This window comes from Galeopterus variegatus, unplaced genomic scaffold (assembly GCF_000696425.1).
Source record: "Galeopterus variegatus unplaced genomic scaffold, G_variegatus-3.0.2 Scaffold2391, whole genome shotgun sequence".
Classification (NCBI taxonomy): Eukaryota; Metazoa; Chordata; class Mammalia; order Dermoptera; family Cynocephalidae; genus Galeopterus; species Galeopterus variegatus.
In genome coordinates, this window is record NW_007728502.1 from 77,004 (window position 1) to 99,936 (window position 22,933).

At 37.7% G+C, this 22,933-nt stretch overlaps 1 protein-coding gene across 2 annotated transcripts in view; it reads right to left on the reverse strand.

Annotated features, from left to right (window-relative positions):
• The window catches only part of EPC1 (enhancer of polycomb homolog 1 (Drosophila)), a 94,796-nt gene that overhangs the window by 68,380 nt on the left and 3,483 nt on the right, over nt 1-22,933 (reverse strand). The window lies entirely within an intron of this gene.

Genomic DNA, 22,933 nt, shown 5'->3' on the forward strand with positions numbered 1-22,933 from the left:
GGGCGCCCGGACGCCGGGAGCGGCTTCCCGGTCCTGCTTTCTCTCTAGCGCACACGCTCACTTTCTCACGCTCGCTCCCTCCCAGTGCCGCTTTCTGACGAGCGAAGGTGCAGGAAAACTATCTCCACCTGCACGCCGGCTTTTCGAAAGGCAACCGGGGAGGAATTACGAGGTGGTGCTTTTGCCCGGCGGGCTCGGGCACCTGTGTCACCCCCGCCAGCGGCCGGCGCGAGGGGCCGGAGCGACGCCCAGGGGCCAAAGCCGCCACCGCTGGGGTTTCTCCGTGAGCCGCGCTCCAGAGGCGCTGCGCGCGGGTGGCAGATGCGGTGGGGAATGCATATCTTACTTATTGCAGCGCTTTAGGTCTATAAAATAAAAATTCAAACGAAATTCCGGGGCAAGGTGCTACTCTGGGTAAACTTTTACCAGCATTTTTTTTTTAAAACTTTTATGTCTAATGAAACTGCGTTATAGTATTTGATAGGCTCGCCATCAAATCACTGGTCAGTTTCCCACCGTTTGGGCTGAGTAGCAATGGTAGGCGTCCTATTCTGCTCCTGCATTTTACCTACCCGTATTTACTCTTTTATTGTAACTGAAGCAAAAGGAATTATTACGGGACGCTAACCTTCAGGGAAAACATTTAAAGCAAGATCTACTTCAAAATTTTAAAGCGAAGTTTATGATTTTGTTTGTACGGAAAAAAAATGCTGTTTCAACATAGCCATGGGTCATACTTGTTTTCCTAAAAACTTTATAACATTTAATTACATAAAGACATAGTACTCCCGCCAAACCAAATAAAAGAGGGAAAACCCTGAATTTTTAGAAGAGATTTAGATGGACGTGGTAGATTGCTAACGTCTGGTTTATATTACACATGAGAATAGGTATCCAGAGATCTCTTTTCAGTGGGATATTTTAAAAAATAGGAAAGATCGTTGGGGTGGGTTTAATAAATTTGTCAGCAAAATTTCAAATGTTCACCAAGATATAAAAATGTTTTGTAAGTCTACTTTTCTCCTTGAGGGCTACATAGTAAAAATAATCACTACTCTTAAATACTGGGTTTGATATGAACTGCTATTAGCTTAGGACACATAGGCAAACTGCTCTTCCAGGATGGTTTGGCTGTGCTCCACCGGTTGGGCAGAAGACAAGGAGAGCATATACGTCAGTTCTCCAAAATTATCCTAAATCTCTAATATTTATAACTCATCTCTGTGAAGGAGGGGGACTTTGACCTACATTTCCTATACCGCGACCATGCATTTACTCATTCGATGATCGAATGTTTATTGAGCCCCCGTAGCCTTCTAAGGATGCTACTGAGTACTTGATACCCAGAGGGCTCCTGGAGGAGCTTACACATTGAAAGAGAAGGACCTGTGAATGGCAATTGCCACACAGTGAGGTAAGCGTTAATGATAAAAGCCCAAGCTATTGTGGGAACCGGCAGGAGTGGCACCCAACCCAGGGGATTGGCTCTAATGAAGAATTCAGGGAAGGCTTTTTGGAGGAGATGATATCTGAGTAAAATTATGTAGGATAAATATGGGTTAACTTAGAAAAAAAAAAAGGGAAGAAAGGTATCTTAGGCAAGGGCAGCAACATGTGCAAAGACTATGGGAGCATGTCACGTTCTGGGAACTGTGTGAATTGCCAACCCCACTGGGGAATATGACACCTATCGAGCCAGATTTAACAGTTCTGAGAATACTGGCTGAATATTATTATAACAGTCCTCTCCAGCCTACAGTTATTATATTCCTGAAAATCCTTGTAGAATTTGTGATTGAGGAACCTAAATTTTATAGAACAAAATAGGGTCTCTTCAGTCATGAGTCAACCAAGGAAATGAATTTTTTTTAACCTTCATTAAAATAACAACCTACTATTTCCACATAATTGTCTCCACATCCTACATTAGTAATAATGGGTATTATACAAATAAATTCTTTGTTCTCTAGAAATTCTAAAATCACCCTCCACAGCAAGTTCAGAGTTAATGCTTACAAATTCTTGCCCTTTTTGCAGATAATATGCTGGCAAGACATCTTTTTTTCTCATCAGTTCTCCATCCAGCTCCCCAGTGCCCTGGATTTCCAACTGTCAGGTCCTTTTGGGTTCCCAAGGACCCAAAGGCTTGAGTTCCCAAGCCTCTCTTATATAAGACAGTTCACTTCTCTCCATCCTACGGGGCAGTAGTGCAGCAATACAAGTTCAGGTTTAATTTTCCTCAGCTTCCTTTATCCAACCACAACGTTCCTTGAAAAATAGCTAATCCTGCAATGACTTTCACTTTAACTTTCCTTTGTATAACAACTTAAGCTTCCCTTTAAAGTATCCCCAACAAAAGTGATGTGAAATTCTTGGTGTTGCAAAAAATGGACACTAGCATAAAGCTAAATATGCTAACCTTTCCTCAAAGGGAAACTCTTGTTTGGGAAAGAATTTGCAATATTTAAAATAGCTTGAATTAGTGTCACAAATATGTATTGAGTAACTAGGTAACCCACAGTTCTATTACTATACAGGATACAAATAAGATACTGGTAAATGGATACCTAGTTAACCAAATGACAAGGCAGTAAAGTGAACTGCACTGCTATGGAAGTTCAGGAAAGAGAGCAGTCAGTTACAGCTGGGTTGATCAGATGTCATGGAGAAGGTAGCATGTGATTTGGTTCTGAAGGATGGGTAAGATTCTGACTGGTAACGGGAATGAGACAGCAGAAGAGTGAAACGGTATGAACAAAAGGGTGGGAGGAGGCAACTACCTGGTGTGATTGAGGATGAGGAGGTTTATTTGGCCAGAGTTCAGTAAGACACTCCAACAACAATCCAGTAAAAGAACGTGGGTGTATGGAGTAAGGAGTATAAAGTAAAGAGACTAAGTTTTAATGGTAGTAATAATGACAGAATATCATCTTGAAATGTGATTTGTTTCAAATACAGAATTTCTGCTTAAAAACAAAACCAAAAACTTACAAAGAGAATGTACCATTACAACTGTTCTGACATTGCATTTTGCTGAAAGTAATAAATTTGAAATATACCTCAATATTATTAGTTTATGACCGATATATATCCAAGTCTTATAATTGGTTCTTGGAAAGTATTTCTAGGATTTGCCTCCCTATTTCCATTATCTTACGCATAGTTCTAGCTCTTATCACTTCACACCTAGAAACAACCTCCAATCCAATTTGTTCTTCATTCATTCATTCCCTCAATAAACCATTAATAGGCTTCTACTCTATAGGAAACTGTGCAGGTACTGCCCTAGTAGTGGCTAGTGGTAACCAAGAGTGGCTGGTAGAGGCTGTGGGTTCCTGGCGATATGAAGAACACAGTCCAAATTGTGCTCTTCATAAGGCTGCATAGTGCATGACACCAAATAAATGTGCCTAAAACCCTACTTCCATTCTGTATCCTCCCTTCCAAGTCATATAACTGCTCTTTATTTTTCCCTTTAGATAAAGCCATATTTTTTTGGTATGGTTGTCAGGGCCTCCTATAATCTTGCCTCATTCTTTCCAACGTTCTCATTATTGCTTAAGACAAAGTCTTCACTCTAGCTGGTAAGTCTTATTACCATCTTCAGAAATCAGCATGTCTTTGGTTACTGCAAGTTTTTATTCATTCTTTTCTGTCTATGTTCCAGGTCAAGCTCCAGATTGACTGTCTACTTCTAGCTACTGAAATCCTATCTCACAGGAATGTTTTGAGGATTAAATAAAACAATTCATGTAAAGCACTTAAAATGGATGTAAGCCATTGTTATTATCCTTCAAAATACAACTCAAATATCACCTCCTCTATGAAACATGAGTGAGCAGTTATGTGAATTCAAAATAATTCTTAAGCCACATCAATCTTTCTCATCTCTGAACTCCTATTTCACTTTTAATCAGTAAGAATAATATCTACCATTTATCAAACATTTACTATCTGCCAGGTGATGCAGAAGCATTTCACTTAATTTTTATGACAGCCCTGTGAGGTATATCCTGTTAGGTTTAGAGAGGTTGTGTGACCTGCCTGCCTATGTCATGAAGCTGGTGAGAGGTAATTCTGATTTTAGAATTCCTGGTGTCTGTTTCCAGAGTTGAGTCCCAAAAATCAGATAGAAGGAAGGAAGGAGAGATGTTTCAGAAGCTTCGCAATGAAGGAAGGGGAGAGAGGGACAAGGGTAAGTAGCTATTTGGGTCAAGGGTTTTGCTATTTTAGAAGGTGGGAGAGATGTGGGCATGTTTGTATACTTAAGTGAGAAAGGACAGATGTTTCAGAGGCTTGGCAATGAAGGCAGGAGAGAGATACATAAAGGGGTAGGTAGCTATTCGGGTGAAGGGTTTTGCTGTTTTTGAAGGTGGGATGAGATTTGGGCATGTATGTATACTAAAAGCAAAGAATCATGTTAACTTTAGGACCGTCTTCCTCTGAGGTAGGAAGGAATGAGGGCAAGAATGGATAGTGATGCAAACAGTTAAATTCTCTTTGATGGGACAAGATTAAAATCATGATACTGGTTTTGTTAGCATGAGTCCAGATTCCTTATTTCTTTGAGCACTCAAAAAATATTTATTGAATGTTTACAAAGAGCTAGGCAAAGCAGTTGGAGAAGCAATAACAAACAAGACATGGCCCCTATAACCTCACAGAAGTAATTATAAAGTGAGATACTGCATTTGTATTTAGTTGTGAAAATGTGAAATTAATGTCTTTCAAATGTGAAGGCACAATGATCTCAACATCAAAAAGTGACACAGTGCTATGATTGAAAGCATCGTGAAAAAGTATTAATACTGAATTACATTTTCACTTGAAGTAATCATTTCTCTTAATTTTCTGCTTTTTATTTTCATAATAAGCTATATGAAGTATTGACAGCAAATAATTTTCTTTCTTTCTTTTTTTTTTTTGTCTTTTTTTCGTGACCGGCAATGGATCACAACCCTCAGTGTTGCGCCCGTACCGGACCGGGACCGGCAACGGGATCGCAACCCTCGGTGTTGCTCCCGCACCTCGCTCAGCCAGTGAGCGGGAACCGGTCTGTATGTGGGATCCGAACCCTCGGGCGGGAGCGCCACCGCGCTCCCAAGCGGCGCACTGTAGCAGTGCACCACCGGGCCGGCCCGACAGCAAATAATTTTCTAACATAACATTTAGGAAAATAAAAACTAGAAGCCCTTTTTTCATCTAGGAAATGTTGGAAAAGAAATATTACAATCGCACTGCAATATATTTAATACAATGTCACAGAAACAATATCTGAACTACTGATTTTTCTACAGTGATTCATGCATGGAATTCTGTATGTAATATTTAATAACTATGTTTGATATAAAATAAAATAATTCAGAATATATGCAGAAACAATCCATCTCTAAGAAAATAAATGGCAAATTATCAATCCTAGCAAACTGTAGCAGGATGAACTCAAAGTTATTTCAAAGTAACTTTATCTCCCAATAACAACTTAACCACCACCCCCATGAAAAATATATGACTCAGACAAATGGGACTGAGAATAATTTAAAAATTTAGAAAATCCATAAAATGGTTCCAGCAGTATAGGGATTAAAAAAAAAAGATGACAGTACATCTTATTGTGTAATGTAAATCTTAAGGTTATAGAAAATCTATTCGGAGCACAGGAATGATTTTGCCAACCCTTTAGAACCTCCAACCCTCAGAAGAGGTGATTGGGTGAATGTGACCATTTTTAATACTTGCTTCCTTCAATTCCCAGGCCCTATAAATCATCTGATCTTTTCCTCACCATGCTGGAAAGCAGCTGAGGCCTCTATGACAACATTTTAATGAGGATACTAGTAGATACAGTTGGAGAAGTGGTGGGAGGCATAAACAGGAAATCATTTGGAACTTGAACTTCAATAATAACAAGTTAGTACTTAACAGAGAAACTATTTAGTAGTCTCTTCCATGTCATACATGCCAATAATTAATTTGCCAGAAGAATAAAAGTCCATCTTAGGAAAATAAGAAAAATTTAAGAATTAAATAAACCATTTATATATATTTAAAAATTTAGTAGTATGTATCTAAACTGGAATATGTCAAATTACTGTTAACCCATTTAAAGTCATTGACTGGCACTTACTGGCAGACTACTGTATAGCCCAGGTGCAAGTTAGTTAGTGCAAGTTTGTAAGGGGCAGAAGTTAGTGCAAGTTTATAAGGGGCAGAAGGATAAAAACGAGAGAGGAGAGAGGGAGACAGAGAGAAAGGTAGCAACTTTTAAATGCTTTACCATCTTAAGTAGATAGAATGTACTACTTGAGCATTAGTTTTCCTACTTAACACATATACAAATCAGTATGGTATTAATGGTACATGAGGGGTGAAGGGATGAAATTTACAGAAACAAGAGGAAAAACTGTTACTAAGTGAAAACTGACGTTGGAAGGTTTAAGTCAAATTTATCCGTGCGTGGTGGACAAATCAAGATTGACAGGGAAAAGATCATTCAAGAGAGGGAATATAATGTATTACTATTGTTTCTATAATCTGAGGAGGGCAATGATTAACATGTTTTACTTTCATTATATTTATTCATCTTAATGATAGTTTGAGTAACATTGTGCCAATTACTGAGATAAGCACTCTGAATCCAGTTCTTCCTTTCTTTCACAGTAGGGAAGGGAAAGCGAATGATTTCAAACCTGTGGAGTGAGATTATAGGTATGAAGAGTGACTCATGGAATGAGAGGATTAAGTGATGGAGATTGGAACCCCGGGGGAACAGCAACATCTAGGAGATAGCACAGGGAGAAGAGCCAGGAAAAGAACAGAAGAGGAAGAGTCTAGGAGAAGCCTGAAGACAAGCCCAGCGAGGTCAACATTTCAAGGGGATCAACTAAAAGAACCAGAAAGAATGAAGAGGTCATTAGAAATCATAGCAAGCATGATTTCTATAGGACTTCGGAGGTGGAAAATAGATGCTGGTGAGTTGAGGCGTGAATTGGAGAAGTTATAGGCTGAGTGGTGCCTGAAGCATGTTAATCAGTCACTTGCTGGGCAGGCCAAAGCCAAGTAAAAATTTGAAGTGATTTCTCGGTACCCTTCTATAATTATTTTCTAGGTGCTTGCTCACAGAAGTGAGACTACCTTGATGCCAAAATTAGTTTAGCTCCAGGACATAGCCAGGGACACAGAGTACATATTATCATCAGCACCTCCCACATTACAAGAGAATACATTCCAATATTTTGTGAGTATTCACAACATCCTGGTGAGGGAAGAAGTAAAATATATCTTCTATATTTAAAGTTGCAGAAGCTAGTAAACAAAAGACCTACCTAACTTGCCTAGCTCAATTACTGACAAAGGTATAAGCCACATCCAGATCTTAAGATTTCTCCTGAATTAGGTTTCTCAAACACGAGACTCATAAGCCAAAAAACAAGATAAGTACACTGTGTGGTAGCACATATAATTTGGATGATATAATATATTTTGGTTTTAATTGATTTATTCATAAAGTTAACATTTTGGTGCTTTTGTTTTTTCTAGTCGTTTCTGGTTTTGTTAGTTTTTGTTTTTGATTTGCTCGTTTTACAATATTGGGATAATACTGAATATTCTGTTTTGTGGCCTTTACTTTTCAATATAATTTGAGAATGTTCCCATCTCATTAAATATTCTTCGAAGAAAATTTTTTACAGAGATACTTATCCTATGTATGTATCATAATTTACTAAAGCATTACCCTCTTAAGGGACATTTCGTGCGTTCTGACTTTTCTTTATTATAAAGAACACATATAATCTTAATAGAACATTTAAAATAAAAAATGCGTTAAAATTTTCCTGGTTTAATGCACAGAACAAATGTTTACTGTTCTTGAATAATGACAATGCCATCTACACAAAAGATGGTTGGCACTTTTATTGTCCATCTGAATAGATGGCAAAAACCTAGGTCTTAAGTATCAGTATTTGTTTCCAGATATTAACTTAGCGGTTTCCAAAAGTAAAACACTAATCTCAGATGTTCTGAGATAAAAATTACATAAACAATTACATACAAAATTAGTAAGTTAGCAAAATACTGCCTATCATATCTTCCTCTTAAAGATAGGTATAGGCTCAATATACAGGCTCAAAAAAGTCCTGCAAAAAAGAAAATTGTTTACTGTTGCTTAGCACGGTGTATTCCAAATTTTATTTGACCATGGAACCCCTTTCCATGTACCATTAATTATTAAGAACACACTTCGGGAAATTCTATAAATTCCACTTAATACCTTAAAAAGTCTGACACATAAAGTTTATGACTTCTCAAGTTTTTAGACAAGTTTTCAGAATTCAACAGTTTTTCCAATCAAGTTATCCACTTAATAACTAAGAAGTCTGACACATAAACTTTGAAAAAGCATGAAGATTTTATAAATATAAAGTATTATCTTTATTACCACTTATTAAGATTTTTGGGCCGGGCCGGTGGCGCACTGCTACAGTGCGCCGCTTGAGAAGCGCGGTGGCGCTCCCGCCGAGGGTTCGGATCCCACATACAGACCGGTTTCCGCTCACTGGCTGAGCGAGGGGCGGGCGCAGCACCGAGGGTTGCGATCCCGTTGCCGGTCCCGGTCCGGTACGGGCACGACACTGAGGGTTGCGGTCCGTTGCCGGACACGAAAAAAAGACAAAAAAAAAAAGATTTTTATCCTGCTAAAAACAGTGCAAAATAAGACATTTAAATATAAAACTGGACAGAATTCTGACAGGCACTAAAATTGAGCAGATTGATACACTTTGGCAATATATTTGATGTTTATACTAAATTAGCTAGAAATGTTTTAGCTACATCTATCTCCAAAAGTTTCTCTACTAAAATGAACATATTGAACTTTGATTCAAAATTTTTGACTCTAATTTAAGCTCTTGGAATTGCAGTATCCGCATCCATAAAATAGGAATCATAACATAATCAATCTCCTGCGTTGTTGCAAGGACTCAATGAAACAACGCAAAGGACGCAGCATGGACCTGACATGAAAGTCATGCTCAATAAATGAGCTATTTTTCAACGATATTTTTATTCTGTTCATTTGAATAAATCATTTTACTCTTCTGAGCTTTATTTTTTGTATGTACAGTATAAAACATAATATTGTTTATAAAGGCTTCGAAACTCTTAGCCAAGGAAAACAACAATAACAAAGAAATCCTCAAATGAAACCAAAGACCTACAAGTTATTATATAAAACTAATTTATACAAAATATTACATTCATCTTCTAGAATCTTTTTGTTTTATTTCCATTTAGTAGTTTTGTATCATTGATATGTTTAAATCAATAAGGAGCCCTGTTGCCTCTTTCCTCCCATTGTCAAGTGATTCATCAGGTGGTTATCCAGTGACTGCTCAATCTCAAAACTGGTCAGGCAAGCTCCCCAGGGGGTCAGAACCTCTCTGCACAGGTTGCTACTGTTTGCCTCAGGGTGAACGCTTTGCGCAAAAACAGTCAAATGATAAGTAATAGTTTGCATTCAAAATCGCCACATGGTGTAGTGAGACACAGCATGCTGTACTGGAAGGAACACTGGCTTCCATGTTTGCAGATCTGGAGCCTGATCTAATATCCACCATTTACCAGAGGTATGAGCTTACAGAAATGATTTAATTTCTGAGCCTTAAGTTTTAATTAAAGCCTTAAGCTTTAATTTCTGAGCCTCACATGCATGGTCTAAAGAATACTTGTTCTCTTCCGTCTTAGGCCATTATCAAGAACAAATGAGATAATGTGGTGAAAAATCTTTGGAAATTCCAAAGTGCCATACAAATATAGGGAAGAATATATAATTTTATATGTTTTACCATAGTGGTTAGGAAGGGTACACAACCTCCAAAAGAACATATTGGAACAGAAAAGCTATGACCTGTTCATACCACACAGTTAATCACCAAAGACTCGATCCATTGCACATTTCCTTAAATTGGAAATCTATAAGACCCAAATTCATCCATTTTCTTTATGCTTTAATAGCCCTTTTCACCCCTTTTAATTTATCTTGCCGTATTTTTTCAATGTAGTCTATAGAATGTCTAGTACAATGTAAAGTTTAGGAAAAGTATGGTAAGTTTGCATTATTTTGTGATAAGAAATTTATCTGCATTATAATTTTTACTAATGCGATTTTTCAACATGAAGCCTCTTCCTTATCACGACCCCATTTAGAACAGAAAAATCAACATAAAAACATTTTCTTTCTGAATTTCCTCTGCTTACTAATAACCCCCATTTTGGGGGAGGAGGGGGTGGCTGGCTAGTAAGGGGATCCAAATCGCTGGCTGTGTTATCACAAGGCTGCGCTCCAATTAACTGAGCTAACTGTACAGCCCTAAATTTACTCCATTTTTAAAGCCAGTAGTAAGGCTGCTAGCAAATGATATGCAAGTGCTTTGAGAAAACAAACTGTTAACAGATACAGTGATGTGCAGTGGTTACAAGTTCTGGGTCCAGAGTCAATGATTAGGTTTGAATCTCAACTCTGAGCTTTCCTAGCTCTGTAAATTTGAATAAAATTCTGAACTTCTATGAGCTTCAGCTTCCTTCTCTGTAACACGTAACATGGTTATACCTCTTGGTATTGTGCTGGGGCTCGGGACACACCACCCCAAAATACGACTGTAGGGGACTAGAACATGCCACCCCAAAATATACTTCTCTGGCACATTTGAGCTGGTTATTCTGAGAAACTGCAGACAAAGGAGTAGCTCTGAAAAGCCATCCTTTTGTAAAAGATATTTACATCTACAAATGAAATCTACGTTAGTAAAAGTATCTGTTTGAAGAGGCAGGCTACTTCAGGCAACTTCTATTACCTGAGAGACCTTTTAATCTGCATAAGGAGACAAACTTTACTCACCATACAATTTCTCCTCTCACCCTCCCTTAACTTGTGTCACCACACAGAAGCCCCAAGCTCCTATTCTTTTCTGTAGCTCAGGATGCTATCTATATAAGCATCAATCACCTGACTCTTCCTGGAGTCTCCTACTTTGTGGGACTTCTGTTTGTACATACATTTTAAACATGGTCTTTCTTCTGTTAATCTGTTTTATGTCAATTTAATTTGTAGCCCAACCTAAGAACCCATAAGGGTGGAGGGAAACCAGTTTTCGCTCCCCTACAGTTGTTTGGGATAGATAAATAATCCACAGAACCAAACCTACTGAGTTCTTGCTTTTGGCTGGGTGCTTCACATGCATTATCTCATTTAATCCCTACAAAATTTTATATCTTCATCATAGTAAGATTTAGATACTGCTATTATTATTTCATACATTTGCCTCTGAGTAGGCTGAACCACATCGTAATAACCTATATTTTAACATAAATGCTAAACTGGGTTTAGTTTACACTAGCTGTTCAGTCCTTTCCTTTGATCAAAACCTAGATCTTAAAAAGAAAGAAATGCTTTTTTGAATAAAAAAGTGTTCCTTCTTGAATAATTTTTCAAACCCTATTCTTACTCCTTCCATTCACAAAAATATGAGTGCACACACACACATATACACACATACTTCTTTACATCAGGCTTGTAGGGGATACTGTTGTGTGTCTTTCCAATACCTAGTTTCCCTTCTGTTTTAATAGAACTCTTTGCTTTTGTTTTCTTGAGTTATTTCAATATCTGTACTTTTTCAAATAACTAAACTTTCAGTCTACTTGAAAAGCAATGGCTCCTTCGCATGTGTTTTGAACTATTCTTCATATAACGGTCTTTTAAAAAATTCTCTTTTCTGGGCCAGCCCTGTGGCGCACTCGGGAGAGTGCAGCGCTGGGAGTGCAGCGGTGCTCCCGCCCCGGGTTTGGATCCTATATATGAAAGGCCGGTGCGCTCACTGGCCGAGCGCAGTGCAGGCGACACCAAGCCGAGGGTTGCGATCCCCTTACCAGCCACGAAAAAGACAAAAAAAAATTTCTCTTTTCTTAATTCTCAGTAGGAATAAAAAACAAAACTATTTTAAGTATAGAGAAAAGAGTCTAATCTTATAATAGTATTGCCTCCACCATGTTGATTTTTTTTTTTTTTGTGACTGGTAAGGGGATCGCAACCCTTGGCGTGGTGTCGCCCGCACTGCGCTCGGCCAGTGAGCGCACCGGCCATCCCTATATAGGATCCGAACCCGCAGCCTCGGCGCTCCCAGCGCTGCACTCTCCTGAGGGAGCCACAGGGTCAGCCCCACCATGTTGATTTTTTTTTTTTTTGTGACTGGCAAGGGGATCGCAACCCTTGGCGTGGTGTCGCCCGCACTGAGCTCGGCCAGTGAGCGCCCCGGCCATCCCTATATAGGATCCGAACCCGCAGCCTCGGCGCTCCCAGCGCTGCACTCTCCTGAGTGAGCCACAGGGTCAGCCCCACCATGTTGATTTTTAAAACTGTTTTTAATTAGCAAAAAGCTTCTAAAGCCATGTGACATTTTAATAATTGAGTCACCAATGAATTAAAAATTAATTCATGCTAGGGTACCTTACCTGTGTTAAAGTTATTTATGAGCATATTATTTTAAAAGATGTAGGTTCCAGTCCCGACTGTGTCTCCAACTAACTGTATGATCTTGACCTGAATCTCCCTGGACCTCAGTCTCCTCAATTTTGAAAAGAAGGACTCAGACTTGATCTTTTCCCACTCTTTCAACTCTCAAACTTTATGATTATCTCTACTTTTCTATAGTTGGTAGAAGAAACAGGAATACAAAAAAACTTTTAAATGTAAAAAGCTAAGAAAAGATAATTTATTTTGAGCTACTAGTGATTTCTAAAGAAACTATGCCTTTGGTATGTCCTGACTGTATGTTTGCATAGTATAGAAAGCACTTACAAGAACAAATAAAGTCCTGGAAGATATGCCCTAGAGAGAGTAATTTCAGTGACCGAGTCAAAGAGGTCTTACAGGATGGTTAGTAGAAGTAGCTTTGCCATAAGTGTGGTCAATGTGATTTGAGGAATCCATGTAGCTTACAAATATATCATTAAAACCTGAAAATACAGATTTAGCATTAAAATGAAAAGAAAGAAGGGCTGGCCTGTTAGCTCGTTTGGTTAGAGCACGTTTATAACGCCAAGGTCAAGGAGTCGATCCTGTTACTGGCCAGCCGCAAAAAAAAAAAAAGAAAAGAAAAAGATGCAAACTTCAAAATAAAGGCTGAAGCAGAACTGATTAAAATAATTGTCTAGTAATAAAAGATCTGGAATTAGTATGCTATTCTCACTGGAAAAGCTCAGGGAATTTCTATTTAATAAATTAAGAAAATAATTAACCCAATAGTACTCTTTAGGCACTGAGAAACATACCAAATGTCAACAATAATAGTAACAATTTAACCAGTTTAACAATTTGAAAAGTATGATGAACATATGAAGAGGGCTAGCCGCTTAGCTCAGTGGGAGAGTGTGGTGCCAATAACACCAAGGTTAAGGGTTCAGATCCCTGTACTGGCCAAAAAAGTATGAAGAGTGCATTTAAAAACTTAATTATGTTTCATACACTTCAGTAAGTTTTTCTAACCTTGTTTTGTTTATTGCGCCCCACCTCTACGCAAGCATTGTATTATGAACCAAGGGAGATACAAAAGAAAAAGATGATGTTATTGTCCTTAATGAACCTAATTCCTATAAACACAAACAGAGTACATTCTATTTGTATAGCCTGGTATACCCTGGTTTGAAAGGCAACATTTTAAATAACTTAATATCTTTTTTTATTTTGGCAGCTGGCAGGTATGGGGATCCGAACCCTTGACCTTGGTGTATCTGCACCATGCTCTCCCAACTGAGCTAACCTGCCAGCTCAACTTGTCATTTTTATAGTCCCAGATTTACAAAGGATTGAAATAAAATATACAGGTAGTGTTTCATAAGTTTATAAAGTAATTTTTTCTTCTCTTTTCATAATATTGAAGAAGTAATTTTCATGTTAACTAGCTTAAGCCAAATATTTATTCATTATTTCAGATTTTCCCTAATAAAATTGGAATTAACATTCAAGAACCATGGAGTCAGCCATCAATTTGCCCATTTAAAGTGACAAGTACAAGGATACTTCAAAAAGTTCACGAAAAGTTTAATATTATCTTTCAATTCTATTTTTCCACAAACTTTTTGAAGTGCCCTTGTATAAGGTATTATATCAATACATGGAAAGAAGTATATGTAATAAAGTGAAATATCAGAGCAGAAAGCACACTAGGGACAAACCACACAGTCATTACAATCTCCAACACATGCATAATGGATATTGAGAGAATGACGAAGGAACAGAGAGAAGTTTCTTCATTAGGTGTGCAGTGTATGAAGCGGTATGACCTTCCACACACATTTGAGAGATTTCGGGTGGATGTAACGTAGATTTGCAATGGCAAATTCTTGAGCAGAGAAGAATCAACATGGAAACTTCCAATTTTCTATTCTTAACATCACTAACCATCCAAACTTTTAAAAAGGTTTATAAGAGGTGAGTGTTCCCAGAAAAGGGCAGGCCACTCAGCTTAGTTGGTTAGAGCATGGTGCTGATAACACCAATACCAGGGGTCTGATCCCCGTGCCGGCCAGCCAAAAAACAAAAAATGTGTAACAGTGAATTTCACTAGAAAAATCAGATTAAATTTAGTTTAGAGAGTTTTGAATTTTAGATATGAAGAAAAATTCTCATAATTATAAGATCCCAAATTTAAAAATTCTGTATATTTGGTATGCAAAATAAAATGTATATTAAAGTTTCAATTCATTATTTAATTACAATTTTATTTTCAAGAGTTTTTCCACTTTTTACTAGCTCCTTTATTTATTTACTTATTTATTTTTGGCGGCTGGTGGTACAGGGATCCAAACTTTTGTCCTTGGTGTTAATCAGCAACTAGTTCCCTGAATACAGTGTAGCTGAACAAGTGTACTTTAAAAATATGAAAAATCTTAGTCATCTAAAGGTATGTTTTCTAACTGAAATTTACACATTTGCGAAGAATTCTGAGTTCCTATTCATTTGAAAGGATATAATACATAGATAACTATCTATTTGTATTCTCTCAAACTGCAATGCCACTCTGCCATTAGCCGGCCTAACATAGTGCAGCTGTTATTTTTCTTCTTTTCTCGGTTAATTTCTATTCATTGTTGGGAAAAAAAATACTAAGTTATTAATATAAGTAGTCTAATAAATGTAAACTCGTAATTGTCAAGAAATGTTACATAAGGAAGTCTATGCATTCTTTCAACCTTTTGGTGCCCTCATGCTGCCCCCTGCTGCCCAGCCTGTACACTTACAGAAAAGTATCCCAAACTTTCAACCTTTTCCACTTCTCTTTACTCGCCCCCATCAAAACTTACCTAGCCAGAGATCCAGACCATCAGAGTTTTCCTCTCCAAGGCCAGTGGATTAACAGGTTAATTAAAGAAAGAGGTAGTTCCCTCCTATTAATCCCTTCACTATTTCCTGGCCAGATAACACAAGCATTTGAACTGGTATTCTGTGGGCAATGACTGATATCCACATTCCTTGACTTGAGATTCCTAACCCTCCTTGTGCTGGTTCCAACCCATCTCTCCCTGTCTTTTATCTTTGCACATCATAGCTTATTCTCTATCTGCATGGGACTCCTAGTTGCATTTCCAAATTCCAGGTGCTTTCTCTCCTCCTTGCTTTTGCTCATGCTGTTTTCTGTCCCTGGAATGTCTTCTTTCAATTTCTATATGTTGAAAGTCTACCCATCCTTTAAGGATTTACCTTTCCCATGAAGTTTAGCTGTCTTTTCCATGAAGTTTAGATTTAGCCCAATTCCCAAATGCTTTTTCTATTCTCTCTTTAATCCTATAAAGCTCAGCACAGTGGTTTTTGTTTTTGTTTTAATGTAGTAGAAGTTCAATAAGATTTATTTAATGAGTGACAAGCACATGATATGGAAACCCTAACTCTTGGAAAGGCTATCTGACTCACTGACTTTTAACAGAGTACCTGGAGAAGATAATGGTCTATTCCAGGGAGGCTTTTTAATACTGCAAAATCCATACACCCAAATAGGGTGATCTTTTTAATTCCCAACACTGTCTAAGGCCTATTTTGATATCTGAAATCAGGTATGTCTATGAAAAAATGAACTTAGAGCATGTATTGAGTACTTATGGTAAATCAGGCACTATTCTAGGTACTTTAGATGCATTCACTGATTGTACCTCAACAGCCCTGTGAGGTAAGCAATATTGCATTGTTTCAGAGAAGAGGAAACTGAGGGTCTGGACAAATAAGTAACTGGCTCAAGGTTGTACAAGTAGTAAAGAACAGAGCTAGGAACTCAAAACAGATCAGTCCAAGCTGTATACTGTACTTAAAATGTTCTCATAATGTCTTCAATAGAAATATGTATGAAGAGGTTTTTGGTTAGCTATCCTGGAATCTAAAAAGCCTTGTCAGTAGAATAACCTTAAATATTGTGACCACATAGTAAAGAAACCATGAGAGGGATTCAGAGTCAATCAAGTATTTGCAATATCTGCAAGAGTTGATCGTCCTACAAGACAAAATGTGAAGGAATGTGGCATTCTGCCAAGTTCAAAGGTCTTTAGATTTTGATATTAACAACAACAAAAAGTTATATATTCTAGAAGGCTAAGAAGTGCAAAATCCAAATATTTGTCTATTGATGTAGCCACTTATATGGCAACCATAGAGTCTAACCTGACCTGAAAATAGGTAAAGATATGACTCAATATCTAGGGCAGATAAACCTTGTGAATACTTTTTTTTTTTAATACAGTGAATGTAAATAAAGTTCAGCATGTCCCATTTGTGTTTCAGACAAGGTTGTAGTTGTGTCCCAACCACAATCTGCTCACCAAGAAACCACAGTAAACTGAGAAGGCAGACGAAAAAATTCACTTGGGAAGGTAACACCCCAAATTGTTTCACAGACAAATAACAAAAAAAGAAAGAAAGAAAGATACAACAGTCACAATGGTTCATTGAACTTTCCAGGGGAGAGAATGGAATTGGAGCTGCCTGGAGTGGGAGGAGGGGAATGGTGAGAGGTTGGTAAAGGGCCACAAAAAATTATTACATTGTATGACAATGGGCGTTAGTAATTGTCCTGATTTGAGGATCACATATTGCACACAGGTGTTGATGTTCAATGCTATGCCCTACAGATGTGTACAATCAATTATGTTTCAATTACAAGTAAATAAATAAATTGAAAATATAAAAAAGTTCTTTAAAAAACATATTTTTTTCTGCAAAAAAAAACTGTTTCATAGGATATGACTGTTCTTTTAACAGGTAAGCATTTTTTAAATCCAGCTAGATTTAGAATCACAGTAGAAAGTTCAGTAATGTTTTTTAGTGTAAGCAATTGTACCATTCTATGGAGTAAGAGGTTTTTAACTCCCACTAAATTTGTATATAGTATTGAAATATAAAAGAGAATGTGAGAATCACCATATTTAGAAATTTAATTTATTAGATATGTAAGACTTTCTTAACTACTTGAAAATGTTAACTAAGTATCAAAGAAGGCAATTGTATGAAGTAAATTTATAAATTCAGTACAAAAATCTGGGAGGTGTTTAATTAAGTAATGCTATTAATGAAACCAGATATTATTCAAGAGACCATGCTTTCTAAAATTTCCAAGATTTATAAATATGACAAAATTTAACTAAATTTAAAAACGTAGGAAAGAACTACCTTCAAATATGTAAATTAATAAAATTATTCATTTATTTATTTATTTATTATTTTTTGGTGGCTGGCCAGTATGGGGATCCGAACCCTTGACAGTGGTGTTATAACACTGTGCTCTAACCAACCGAGCCAGCCCTAATAAATCTTATATATTTTTTAAAACTCAAATTAACTTCTAAATAGTCTTGTAATATACACAGCTCACTGTTGAGGGCATCAAATAACTGATAACTGAAATTAGCTGCAGGACTTTTCTTCTTCCAGCCAAAGGTTATGTTCATTACATAGTCAACTTACTGTTTCATTCCACAGAACTGGTTTGACTGTCTTTATTTAGGTTTGGACCTCCCTCATCTCCTTGGAGATAGATTGTGCAGCTTTTGAAAGACAGAGATGAGAAGTGGCAGTATTAGTCTACTGACACTGCCCGCCCCTCCACCCCCCAAATTTTTTATTTAATGGCTTGCTTCAATATCCATTACCCTGTTTGGTGAATTTAGCAATTCTCAATCCTAGCTGCATGTTAGAATCCCTCAAGACAGTTTTTCGAAAATACTTATGGCCAGATCCCATTCAGACCAACTAAGTCAGAATGTATTGAGGTGGGACACAGACATTTTGTATTTAAGTTTCAGGGTGATTCTACATATAGGCAGAGTTGAGAACCACTGGTGCAAGAGTGTGAGCCTACCACAGTCTCACACGGTCCCAGGGACATTCTAGGCCAGGGCTATCCAATAAAACTTTGTGGAATCATGAAAATGTTCCATTAATCTATGCCATCCAATGTGGTAGCCGCCAGCCAGGAATAGCTATGGACCACTTGAAATGTGCATAGTGTGATTAAAAACTGAGTTTCAAATTTTAAATTAATTCAAATTTAAACATACATAGCCACATGTGGCTAATGACTACCATATTAGGTAAAACAGTTGTGGATTTTAGGCCATTTTAAATGATCCCAAATGAGCTAACCGGCCAGCCCCCAAGTGATCTGAATCTATTACTAAATAGGTGCTGAATGACTCTTTATACTGGGCCACATCAGCCTAAAATTACTACTCGTGACTCTTTGTGGTGCTTCATATTGGCTTCCTGCCAAGACCTCCAGTGGTACGGAAGGATAGCTTGAAGCTTATGAAGATAGTAAGGATATTGAATTTGCTGGGGTTTTTTGTTGTTGTTTTGTTTTTTTCTTCTCATTCATGTTGGCAATTTGTTTCTTGGAAAATAAGCAAAGGCCTTCAGAAAAATTTCTTAAGTCTCATAGCTTAATCATGGAGCAATAACACAATTAAACTCATGGAAAGGAACCTCTTTACTCTTTGGCATATTGTAGTGTTTTTTGACTGAGGGTTGTGACCTCCGTCTTGGAAGATGGAGAGTTTCCAGTGGATTGGAGCAGTGACCTGAGTTTCAAACCTAAATATAGGTCATTGGCAGGGAAGCCTCACCTTCTCAGTCTCATCCAAACCATGTCCTATTAATGAATGTGGAGCATTAGTGGTTGGTGGAATAAAATCTTGAGAAAAACCAGCAAAATGACACAGGTACAGAAGTCTTTTTCAGATGGAACTTGCTATTAAGCAAAACTAAATTCTATTTTTACCTACTTTTAAAAATAACTTGTAAATTATGCATTGCTATTTTAAAAAAATAGTTAAAAATACACACATATGAATTGTCAGCAAATAAATCTCCAATGTGATATTAATGCTAAGGCACAAGAAAAATCCTCCTTCAAGTCTTTGCCCCACTCACCTTTTCAATGAGGCTACCCTGCCCATCCTATTTAATACTGAAATATGTATTTATTCATTATATTTGCCAAATATTAAATGACACCCTTTAAAGTGGGTGATCCATATTTCAAAAACAAAATATTTACCATGTCAGATAACCTGTGATTCTCTAGAGCAGTGTTCTCAAAAGGTGGTCCCTGGATGAGCATCATCATCATCACCTGGAAACTTGTTAGAAATGCAAATTCTTATGCCTGCCACAGATCTACTGAACCAGGAACCCCAGGGGTGCGGCCACCCAGCAATCTGCATTTTAATAAGCCCTCCAAGCGCATCTCAAACTTTAGTGTGCACCAGCATCACCTGGAGGGCTTATTAAAACACCCATTGCTGGGCCCCACCCCGGAACCAAATTATTTTGGTCTTTATCTCCTTCGGGATAAATGCAAATTTTCCTCTTGGCCTTGTGTGTTATGAAATAGAAGCCAATATTCTAACGTTATAAATCATGAATTTACCTACTTTAACAAGGCCTCACTGAATCTCTAGCCTTTGATCTTTTTTCCCCCTGTAAAAATTCAGCCTCTGCAAGAATTTCATGAGATGTTCCTGAAGAAATGAGATGCAGTACAAATGTACCTGAAGCAAATTCAACATACAGAAATTCAAATATACACTACTGATAAATTAGGAGGGCAATTACTCATTCAATGAAAGGATTATTAGATTTATAAAATAATAAATTCACTAGAGCATTCAACAGTGATATTATACAGTGCATTGAAAATATGTCAGTTTATAGCAAACAAATTTACAAATATCTAATGTGACAGTAGAGAAGAGGAGGTAAGTGCAGACTCTGATTTCAGGCTTCCCAGACTTAAACTCTAGCTTTTTCACTTACTATGTAATGTAGGCCAATCCTAAGGCGTGTAAACCTCTCTATGCCTCAGTTTCCTCATCTGTAAAATGGGTACAATAATTGTCTTATTTCCTAACTTTCTGTGAGGAGATAGCAAAGGTAGCATTTAGGGTAGACATAGGAACATAGTAGGCTCTAATTAAATGATGCTGTTATTGTTTTTTTGAATTAGTCCACCTGTGACAAGTCTGGTTCCTATAAAAACAGACAATAATGTTATATCACTCGAGAATATTTATACAAGCCAGTCAAAGTTTATACAGTGTATATAAGAGCCAACCACATACAGCACTAGATACTCAGCAGGTGTTCACCTTCTAAGCACTCTTCCCTAGCCAAACCAATCATGGTCATTTCAATCTCCTTGTCAGTGACTCGTGCAGGTATGAGCAGCCTAACAAACCTGACCAATGAGCTATAAGAAACAATGTGCTCTGGGGCTTCTCAGATTGAATTTCTTCCTTTATAAAAAAGATGAATAAGAGAAACTCTCCTCACTTTACAAATTATAATATCAGGGCATGATTCTTGGATCTGCAGCAGCCATTGTGACTATGAGGAAGAACATCACTGACATAATAGCGATGTGAAAGGGTGAAACCTGTCAAGGAATGTGATGACATTGCTGAGCTATTGAACCAACCTGGAACTGGCTTGCCACCTGATTACTGATTTAGTTGACATAATAAATGTCCTTATTTTTTATGCCACTATCTGTGGGGTTCTACGTTAGTATTAAAGCAAACTAAATGTTATAATACAACTAGCTAGTATGGATTAATTGGCTCTATGACAAAATAATTTGGTGACTTTATTCCTGAGGTCATTTTAAGAGAATGCTTAATAACTAGTTCCATCTCATCTGTATAGAAACAACATCAGTCTTACTTTCCTGCTCCATACCTGATGTGCTTAACTAACTAACCATTAGCTAAATGTCTAATTATATTATTTTCATAAATTAAAATATTTGTTTTTATTTTTAAAATTTCTGTTATATATCATTAGAAATTATTACAGAAGTTTTAAAATAAAACTAAATATTTTAGTTCTAACATCATCCTTAAATACTAAGCATATTTCTCTACTACATCTTCACAGTTTTTATTTACATCCATTTTTATTTCATGACAATGTGAGCAAAACAAGCAAAATGAGGCTCTACCATGTTTTTAAAAAAGTCTTCATCATCAAATGGACCTCACAGGGACATGCCCAAAACTTCTGCTACCAGAGTGATCCTCTCAGTCTTTCTTCTCAATCAAATAAGTCCATGTATTCTCACTTCATAACAGGAATTTGCATTAGGTAGCCATCTATTTATGTAGCATTTACTTGGGCTATACCTAAAACATGAGGGCTATTTTCACCCCAATGTGTCAATATTTGGTGCTCAAATAATGACCCTTTAATGGAAGGACACTTGTCAAATCCTATATACACAGATCTAATTTTTTTTTTTTCCTTTTTGTCTTTTTTCGTGACCGGCAACGGATCGCAACCCTGTGTCGCGCCTGTACCCGACCGGGACCGGCAATGGGATCGCAACCCTCGGTGTTGCTCCCGCACCTCGCTCAGCCAGTGAGCGGCCGGTCTGTACGTGGGATCCGACCCCTCGGCGGGAGCGCCGCGGCGCTCCCAAGCAGCGCACTGTAGCAGTGCGCCACCGGGCCGGCCCTACACAGATCTAATTTTTTTTTTTTCCTTTTTGTCTTTTTACGTGACCGGCAACGGATCGCAACCCTGTGTCGCGCCTGTACCCGACCGGGACCGGCAATGGGATCGCAACCCTCGGTGTTGCTCCCGCACCTCGCTCAGCCAGTGAGCGGCCGGTCTGTACGTGGGATCCGACCCCTCGGCGGGAGCGCCGCGGCGCTCCCAAGCAGCGCACTGTAGCAGTGCGCCACCGGGCCGGCCCTACACAGATCTAATTTTAAAAAATGTTTTACTCCAGAAATCTTATTTGGCCTTCATTCCCAAATGGGAATCACACATATCTCAGGCCTTAGATTTAAGATATCTTTAAAACTTTGAACCATATTGGATGATAAACTACATGAGAGCAGGGATCTTTGCCTCTTTTTCTTAATATCATACCCTAGCATCTTATCATATTAGCACATAATAGATAGGGGTGGGGGGGTGCTCTAGAACAAACCCCCAAATAAAGATAAATGTTGAACAAATATAAAACATGCTTTTATCTTTTTCATAATGAAGTCATTATCTTTGCTTTACTTTCCCTTTAGATTCTCCATTGGAGATTGATGTTGGAAACACTGAAAACAAAGTCATAACACAAACACCCATTTTGTATATTATTTTCCCCTTTCTCTTCCTTTTTAAAACCATGCTGAGAACAGTAATGTACCTGTATAGTCTTATGGAAAGTAGCAATATGTCCAGGAAATAGCAGAGGTAAATATGGGCAAGCAGTAGTTAGAACTGGAAATATATACAATTTCAGGTTTGTATGGAACTTGATTTCAAAGGGTAAAATTTTTAGTTATTTTTCCTTCTTCTGAAAAAGTTCATTCCAAGGTAGATTAGATTGGTCCTGGC